Below are 10,822 nucleotides of genomic sequence, written 5' to 3'. Positions count from 1 at the left end.
CTTAAAGTTGAAATTGAAATTGAAAATGCTTGATGATAGGAAAATCAGATTTAAAGACAAATTAAATGAAATAACTAGAAATTACTTAACCAATTTTTAACGAATTACCTTAAACTAAGACTAATTTTATCAATTCTCTCTTCTGTAAAATATTTTTAATTAAATCTTACTCTAATAAAATAATTATTTATTTTTTAACTAATTTTATATTTTTATATTTACCTCTATTAAACACCCTACAATAAATATAAAATCATTATCAATAAGAGTACTTAAAAAAAAAGACAATAATTACACTTTGAGAGACTAAAAATATCTTATATTTTTAAATATCCAACTCCTCAAAAAATATCTTATATTTTTTAATGGAGGGAGTAAGAGAGTATCTTTTATATTTAAATATAATTATTATTATTGATTTATAGATAATTAATATTTTATTACCCTTCACAGAGTTTTCTGTTGATGTGATATAAGTAAATAAGAAAAAATGAAATTTAAGTGAGATTTCATATATTGCGAAATAAATGTATTACAAATAATATTTTTATTTATTACTTATTAAATTCGTATTCCTAGAGGCCTGATATATTTTCTTTTATAAGTCGATGTGTTTGGATATATATGTATATATTATAATCAAATCAAGATTAAGATCTCATATTTGTGATTCTGTGTGTGTCTGAACTTTTTGGGAATAAATTTAATTGAGCTATCACTTTGTTTATGAATTTGATATATCTATTTTTTTCCTTTTCTCTAATTATTAGAGTTAAATGTATTTGAATTTATATACATATTACACCATGGAGTTCGAAATATGAAAAGAAGGATTACTCTCAAGCAATATTTTTAAAATCAAATTGAATATTGAATCGATAAGGTCCACGATTCACGATTTACATGGTTCATTCAGATTGGACAAGTGGTCAAACCATTTATGTGATAATTAAATTAAAAAATTATATATGTTTATAATAATTTAAATATAAGAAATAAATATGAAATTACTACTTAACTTAAAAATAAAATCAAATATTTTAAGTTTATCATGACTTAATAAGCTACATAATATAACATAATATTAAATGATTAAAAAAATTGGTCATTTTCTTAAAAAAAATTTTGAATAGTCCATTTTTTGAAAACTGGGTCTGATTTTTAGTTCAACCGTCAGTCCAAAATGGCCCAACTCTTAAAATGATTTTTACATACTGACTGAGCCGAAATTTGAACCAATCTGATTGTCCTATTCGATTTGATTTTTTAAGCAGTGCTTTTAAGTCCGACGTAAAATACTCTAGATTACTCCTAACTCCTTAATTCTTTTTTGGCCAAAGTGCGGACTTCATTCTATAAAAAGCAGAGATCTAAAACAACCAAGATCATGGCTTGAAAAAATTGAAAAGTCAAAACATGGCATATATTATGAAGCTTTACTGGGGTATCATTACGAAGCCTGATTATCTTTGGGTTTGAGTTCTACATGATAAGTATAAATGTCAAGACCCTAACATTCCTATGGTTTGCAAAACCAACTCTTGCTCCTACATTTGGTGTAATGCCCTTATTGATATTACCATACGTTCCACTACGAAAATCACTAATTATTTCTAATCTTTGATTTAAAATTGTTGAAAACATTGGGATCCCAATAAAAAATTTTTAGAAAACATTTTATCATCATTTGGGTTATTCAACCTTATACACAATTACATACACAGTGAAAGCACGTAGAATTGGTGCATCAAAAGTCAAGACAAACATGTGCATCACTTAAAAATAAAGTAAAAATTTGCACCGTGCGCCACGGCTTATGCCACATGCGCCACGATATGTGGCATAGAGGCCACAATCGCCTGCTCTGTGTCATGCGCCGCCACATGCTAATACATATGCCACGGCGCACATACCTGAATTTGCTGTCAAATGGCAATTTTTAATATGAAATTCAAATGTAAGCCATTTCCATATATGGAGTTCGATTGGGATGGTTCAAGCGCCCACACGAAGTTTATTTTGAAATCTAACTAATGACACTAGTTTTATCCCAATCTAATATTTTCATTAAAAATTAAACACTAAAGTGCACTTTGACTATTTTCTGTCAAATTTTTGCCACTTAAGTGTCTCAATTCAAAACCAATTGTCATTAGCCATTTTTTGGGTCTTGATCAAGTCCAAATGGACAAAATACACCTAACTGACCACACACATGTACAATATAATACATATACACAAATTTAGCCTATAATCTGTCCATTCCACACTTTGTGCCAAAATCACATTCTCACTTTTTTAGTCTCATTTATGGCCAAATTCCTTCATATAATCTCCACCCATTTCATATATACATATAATTACATCCATCCACTAGCCCTTTCAGTCATTTCATCATTCACACACATATAAGGCTAAGGAGTTCAAAATAAAAAACATACCTATGGCAACTTATACATACTTTTGGCTCATAATTCACAAATCATTTCACCATATCTTACAAAGATTTAGCCAAGAGATGTCAGCTTAGCCTATATCCTTTCCCTTTGACTCACTAGTACCAGAACCTGAAAAATGAAAATAACCATGGGTGAGATAAAAATTTCAGTAACCAAATATAACTCATCAAACGTCTATTATAACAAATAACCATGCCAAAGTAACTGAAAATATTATATAGCACATATATATATAACATATCAATACTTAATTATCTTTTTTTTTTGCACATAAATCACCTTTCAAACACTTTTACACCACAGCATGATCAACTATCCACCAATCCTCCAAAACTCCCCGACGTGAAACCATAAGCTCTTTTGGATTAAACACTTATTGACCCGAGCTCACTTTCGATGGTAGAAACACCTAGCTAAAGATAATCTAACCCACCTACGGACTATGGTGTTCCCTCTTCACACACTTGTGATAGAGGTGTCATTAACTCCTAACTGTACTTTAATGGGCACTAGGGAGTTGCCAGACTTCCCGGATGTCTCATGGTAACAGTCCAATAATATGCTGTACCGAATTACCCATAGTAATAGCCCGTATAATGTTGCACCGGATGTCCTATGGTGTCAGCCCGATCATATGAATTTTTCACTCGTAAATCTCCACACACACACAACCCCACATATCCTGGGTAAACTCTCACCTCCTATAATCATGCTTTTTTACAACTTTCACTACTTATACACCTTTCCACAACATATATATATATATATATATATCCATTAAAATTAATAACTTGTCAAATTCATTTCACAATGCAAAATTCATACTAAAACTCATAAATTCACCATTTAACATTTGACATTCACTTCTACACAGTTATAATAGTTAATAAACATAATAAACTATATAGTTACCTCAACCCTTCTGTTCGTTAGAAAGGGTTATCCGTATAAGTTCAACCCTATTCAAGCTCCTTTCTCATAATTCGTGCGTCACACACTAGAATCTACATAGAATTAGCATTCAGAGTCAATTTCTCTATTGATCGAAAGTGTCAATTATCACAATTAAATACTTAATTGCTATCAAATCCACATTTCACACTCGATTAAGCACATTATCACTAATCACCCCTCATTTCAAGCTTTAATATTATCTAGCAACTTTTTTCTCTCACTACTCTCTCTCTAGATTAGGGCAATTCTTGCCTAAAGCTTTAAAACTTTATTGTTTCGACTTAAACCAGTTACAAAACACTAGTTTAACTTTAGAAAACTTTTTTATTACTATAGGGTAAGAAATTAACTTCTTAAAACTCCTGAATTCACTTTCTCATTGGTTAAAACTAAGAAAAAATAAGGTAGATTCAGAGGTTAAGGCAGTACATAACTTACCCGATAAATAACAAGTCGAAAATAAAAACACCGTCCTTACTCCTAATTTAGCTTACCCTAACACAGCCTTGGCTCACACCAAACCTTTCCTTCCACGTTTCTCCCTTCTATTTTTCGAGCTGGACATATCACTATTAATGTAATTTTTACTTCACCCGCCATGACGCGTGACACAGTGAGAAAAATCTTTACTATGCTCACACGCCCTACTTCAGGACCCCGCTCTTCTACTCATATCTATTCATATAACATCTCAATGAGTCAATATATCACTTCACTACTCAAAACTCCAATCCCTATATTAAATCACTAATTCATTCCTAGTCAGTCATTAACACAAGATTAAAAATTTAGAGTATTATACTTGGTCTAATATATGTAGAGTTTGGGACCAATTCACAACCCAGGTGGGTTGGAAGGTAGGAAAAAGGGATAGAATATCTTTTTGGTTTGATAAATGGTGCCCTCTTCTAGAACCACTTGTAAAGTATGCCTTGTCTAAGGCTGATTCTATTTTATATGCAAAGGTTTTTAACTTCTGCTCTGAGTCTGGTAGATAGAAGATTGATCAACTATGCAAATATTTACACCAAGATGTCATTAATCACATTACCATCATTCAAACTCCTAAGCCCGATGCAGATAATGATACTTTATGTTAGAGGCCTTCTAACGATGGCAACTTTATCATCAAATCTGCGTGGAACGCTATTGAAAATCATTACGATAATAAAAGCTCCAAGATATAGTCTAAGATATGGAAATGGCCGACTTATGAGAAAATCAAATCTTTTTTTTTGGAAAGCAGCTTGGGATTGACTTCAACCCAAATTCTCGTGTTCTAATGAAGGCAATCCTTGTATCAGGACATATCCCTTTGGTTGTAACTTTTTAGATTCTACCATTCATATTTTAAGAGATTACAAAAAATCTAAAGAGGTTTGGACAAAAATAGTCAAACAATCTAAACTTAACACTTTCTTTTCTCTTCCTTTACAGGATTGGATAATTTGGAATGTGAGGAATGATGTAGGTAATGCTTGTACAAGGAAGACCTCTTGGCAGAAACTGTATACCTACATATGTTGGAACATTTGGAAAGAAATGTGCAAAAATCTATATTTTGAAGAAAACAACCAAGATATAGACATTACTTTTACCAGCATCCAGGATGTTCTCAGAGATCAATATCTTCAAAATAAAATTAACTTCCTATCTCAAAAAGGCGATAAAGTAATAGCTAGATGGTCTGCTCCTGAAGAAGGTTGGGTTAGATTAGATACTGATGGCTCCATCAATATTCATGGTGCAGCTAAATGCAGGGGTCTTATCCGAAACAACCAAGGAAATTGGATTAAAAGGTTACTCCAAATACCTTGGTTATTACTCAAGTACAGCAACTGAGTCTCTAAGCATCTTGAAAGGTTTGAACATTTGCTGGGCTAAGAAGTTCGAGAAAGTTAATGTCTATACTGACTCTACAGAAGCTTTCTTGCTAATCCACAATGAATTCTTTACTACCCACCCACTCATTGTTATCATTAATAGAATCCAAGGTTTTAAAAACCGGACCGATCATTGAACCGGACGAGGCACTGGTTCACGGTTCATTGGTCGAACCGTGGTCGAACCGGTTGATATTAAATTAATATATTTTTAATTTATGTATCATAATTAAATAAAAAATATATTTAAATATGCATTTTTTTCAAAAATATATTATAGATGCTTGATAATATAATTTTTTATTGATAAATACATAATTAATATTAATTATAATTGAAGCTTTTCATTTAAATATCAAGAAAGATGTAATTTAATTTTAATTTTAATTTATTTTTTTTTAAATTTTTCCTGATTTTTTTCATGAGAACCGGTCCGGTTTTTGACCGGTTTAACCGGTTGTTGACCGGTTCTCTGCTGACTGGTTTTTAAGGGTCAACCGAACTGGACCAGGAGCTGGTTCCCAGTTCAACCGGTTGAACCGGCCGATTCGGTCCGGTTTTTAAAACCCTGATAGAATCAGAAACTTCATTATGCGAGATTGGACAATCACGTTCAACCACACTTTCAAGAGGCAAACAAATGTGTCGATTGATTATCTTATCAAGCTTACACCAACAATTTATGTATTTGTATTTTCGATATCCCATCGTCTAGTTGTTGTAATATCTTGTACGCTAACATGACTCATTTTGTCAATTTGAACGGTTTACCCGTGGCCTTCAATTCAAACTAAAAAACAACAACCAAGATCAAAGAACAGAGATACAAGGAAGAGAGAATATGATAGTAGCAGCAAATCAAAAAGGCATAAAAAAATTACAAGGAAATAATCCCTAAACATTGGCCAATTCCGAACCGATCATCAACTAAAGGAGAGTTTGCAGTAGATGGCTCAAAATCAAGAGCATCCATAGCTAGAATATCAAACAAAGGAAATGTTGGTGAATTCATCCACCTGAAAGAAAACACATCCTTACAAACACCAGAAGCCGATAAATTAGTCGTTGTTTAAGATGTGCGAAAGATATAAAAAAACTAATATTAGATGTTATAAAATCTTGGATATCAAGGAGGGCCACTCTGCAGTACATTCACATTAATCAAGGCGATTTTCTTGCATGCAAGATATTAGAGAGGAACAATCACTTTAAAAAATGACATGTTTTGTTACCCAAATCCACAACAAGCATTAGAGCACTTTTCAAAGCAAGCCTCAGTCATGAAACTTCTTAAGTTCATTGATAACTTTTTGTTAACTTGTTATGCTCAAGTATTCAATAAATTTTATATTATTTTACGGTTTTATGTGGACTCCATGAGTAATTCTACCTATATAAGCTTTTCGTAACATTTTTCATTAGTCTTTTGTATAACAATCAATCTTTTTTGCCTCCTAGGTTATTTCTTTTTACTAAAATATCCCTAATTAATACTCAAATTTTTTGGGATAAAAAGTTATCAAAAATTAAAAAATCTCATTAAATACTAGAGGTAATTGTAGAAGAGTAGTATAGATATGTGATACATTAATTACAAATAACTAATTTAATTAATTTTTACATTTTAATGAATTAATTAAAAGAGTCTTGAAAATAACCAAATAAAATTGGCATGAGTAATAGAAGGTTTTATTACTTAAATAAATTGTTGAGGGCTTAAACTCTAAATCTCGTGTATGTAGTAATTAAAAAAGACAAAACCTACTCTTCATGCTTATATATATATATATATATATATATAGAATCGAAAACAATATCAGATTCAGATATATTTATCAAATCTTGCTTGTAAAAATATCACGTTGAGATAGTAGTCTTTAATTTGGTCAAATGATACTAAAATTGGACACTATAGTATATTAGTATTTTATATCAAATGATTAAATAGAGAATACAAATTAAACCAAGTTAATAGTAACTTATAGACGATATGAATTATTATAAATTTTATATTATTTGTACAAACAAAATTAATGAACAAATAATATAAGAAAAAACTTGATTCTTAATTAAATTAGAGTTGATTTAATTTGTCATTTATTGAAGTAACATTCGCTATCAACATGTCATATTTAAAAAAAATAAAAATAATATAAAATATATTACATACCCCATAATTCATAGGGATGGCCCATGTACTATTTGGCTCTCTCTTTTTTCCCGGCCAAGTCGATGCCTCGCGTTTAGCTCTTAAACTTTGTGTGATGCGTAAAAAAAGTATTTATAAGAATAGAAAATGAAAAGAAAATGTACAAAATCAAAATAATTTTTCTAGGCACCAATTTATTTTCCAGAAGGAATTATGGAGGCATTTTTTTTTTTTTTGGTTAACAAACATACGTAGTTGCCCACTCAAATGATGAACGTGGTTGGATGGTGCTAGGTTGGCCTATGTCACAATTAACCAACCAACTAGCAAAGTAAGACCACCTGAGCAAAGCAGTTGGTTTAAGTCTTGTCCTGCTTTAATAATAATAATAATAATAATTTGTTTCCTTTTCTCCCAATTTCAAGACATTGCTTCCAAGAACCAAATTCTAAGAAATATGTTTAACAGAAAACTTGTGTCGCCAAAATAAACAAGGGAGAATGATAGAGAGGATTAATTTAAATTAGATTTTAAATGTTAAATTTTAGAAAATTATAAGTTCGGCTCTCAGTTTTGTAATTTTGTTGTAATGAATTTGTAACTTATATTTTAAGTTTTAATAAGAAAAATAAATTTATTTATTCCTCAACCATATTAAAATTTATTACAATAAAATTGTAAAATTAAGAAAAAAAATTTACAAATTCTTAAAATTTGACACTTGAGATCTAATTTAAATTAATTGATTCCTTAATACCTACTCCCTCAGTTAAAAAATATAAGACAATTTTAACTGAATCTTACCCTTCAATAAAATAATTACCTACTTTCAAACTAACCTTATCTTTTCATACTTATCTCTATTAAACGTCTTACAATAAATATAAAGTCATTCAGTAATAAAAGTACTTTTTAAAAAAATAATAATTATACTTTAAAAGATTAAAAATATTTTATATTTTTGAACATCAAACTCTTTAAAAAATACTTTAAATTTTTGAACGTACGAGGTATCTATGTTCTCTCAATAAATAAATGGAAAAAATTCAGCTCTAATTCCCTATACGTTAGTTGTGTTTTGTTTTGAATCATTATAGTATATTTTTATGGTTTTATATTTTTTTTATTTACTCAGCCTATCACGTTAGTTTCTTTATTCTGAAAAATATTCGGAAAGATCATGAGATGTCTTGAAACAGCGTTAATTTTATTGAAATGAACTTAACGTGGTTATAAAAGTGGGAAAAAACATACTAACCTCAAAAAAATATAAAATTCTCTTATTAAAAATTGAAAAAATTACAGAAGAGATTTAATTAGTAAAGTATTTCATAAAATGAGCAAAATACTCTCAAAGTTTAAATTCTATGCATTTAAAACTGGGCAAGAGGCATTCCCAACTAAAGAACAAGTATTTACAATTTGCTATTAAACTCATACCCAAGTTATCATTTTCTTTTGCCCAATTGTGAATATTCTTTAACAAATTAAAAATGTATAAGATTTAAAACTTTAGAGTATTTTGCACATTTCATAAAACTTATGATATTAAATATTTTCTGCGGATTTAGGTGTGATTTTCCCTCAAAAATTTGGTCTAATTAAAAAGAAATTCTGCAAAAAAAATTAAAAAGAAAAATGGGAACTCACTTTCTTTAAAACGAAGTGGAAGTGAGAGGAAGAATGACATCAGATAAGCATTTGGAAATTGGACCTCAAAAAAAGTTAAAATTGTTTGAGCCAACTTATGGGTGGCGGAGAGGCGGAGAGCCACTTGGTGATACAGGGCCAAAGGCACCTTCTCATTTAAAAAAAAAAAAATTATAATTTGGTGTATAGATTTTAATACTTTGCAATCATTTCCTTAAAATTTTGAACTACTTATTATAAAATGTTAACATTTTCCACCCGTATTTTTTAGTTTAAGATGTTGCAGCGTCCTACCTAAGAGTCTTAGCTTCACCACTACAGTTCATAGTCATTGATTTCATTTCTAATTGAGCAAATAAAAAAGTGAAAAACTATGAAAATAAACTATAACTACCAAAAATAAAACATGATTAAAGCATAGGGATCTAAAGTGATATTTTTCTTAAATAAATCGATTTGGGTAAAGTAATTTTGCGGTTTTCTTTTTTAGTGTTATAATTTTTTTTAATTACAAAAATGATGAATAGCGTAAGATCTTTATTGCATTAACAAAATTTGGTAGTGTATTTGCAATTTACTATAGGATAAGCATCTATTTGTAGAACATCTTGCAAGCTAATGAACTGAAGGGCTTACGTAACAATCTCACAAGGCTTTTCTCTTCGGTTTATGAAGGGCTCCCTGGAACATACAAGGTTTACAAGAGGCCCTTTTCATGTTGGTTGCTACTTTCCCATTACTATTACATAAGTTTCATGTTAATATAAGTTGCCTGGTTATCGACAAAATAATTTATTTTAATTTTGTTAAAATTACATTATTACTGTAGAGCTAATTTTGTTAATATGATTTTGTTAAAAATAATTTTAACTTACCTAGTGGAATAAGGTTTCTTCTTGTTTTACATTGTTACTGTTATTTCAAAATATAAACAGACTTTCATTGAACATAAAAAAAAAATTACATAAAACTCACCTAAATTTTAGTTTTGCATGCACCTCTATTTTTATAATAGATGCGAACTTGTATTGAGGATGAAGGAGATTCACCACTTAATGTTGGCACAAGTAATAAAAATAAAAATAAATGTCAATGATAATTATTGATTAGGGTTTAAACATTTTTTAAATAGCGATAAAAAAGAGATCTATGTAAATTTAAAAAAAAAAAAAGAAATCTACATTCTCCACTTTCGAAGGTTTGTAAATATTTTAATGATAAACGAGTAGTTTGCGCAATTTTTGCAAAGTTTAAAAGTCATAAGTGCAATGCGAATCCCATGTGTTGCTAAAAAATGAATTACTTTTACATTATTGACAATTTATGAACATTACATAATATTAAGTTTAGGAACTTTTACATATATAGCCTATATTATAAGACCAACTAAAAGAAATAGTCTCTCTTTTCTTAAATTTTAAAAATAATTTTTTTAATATTTAGATTATAATTAATTTACAAAACTGTCCTTTTTAACATATGTTTTTTTTTTAAATATCAAGAGATTCAAAATGTAAAAAATCTTTGGAATGAGAGAGACAAATGTGACAGAGAAGAAGATGGAACTCCACATGAGAGAAACAAATGCGAGATAGCAAAGCAGTGTAGTGAGCTATAATCACGATAGTGAAAGACAAATGTGAGATAAGATACATTGAGAATACTCGACAAAACAGAGCACACTGACAGGAGAATGAAGCTATAGATTCATAATTTTTTTATTTTAT

This window comes from Prosopis cineraria, unplaced genomic scaffold, assembly GCF_029017545.1.
Source record: "Prosopis cineraria cultivar Desert tree isolate PC_DT_omini unplaced genomic scaffold, ASM2901754v1 PC9, whole genome shotgun sequence".
NCBI classification, from domain to species: Eukaryota; Viridiplantae; Streptophyta; class Magnoliopsida; order Fabales; family Fabaceae; genus Prosopis; species Prosopis cineraria.
Note: the sequence above shows the minus strand (reverse complement) of the source record.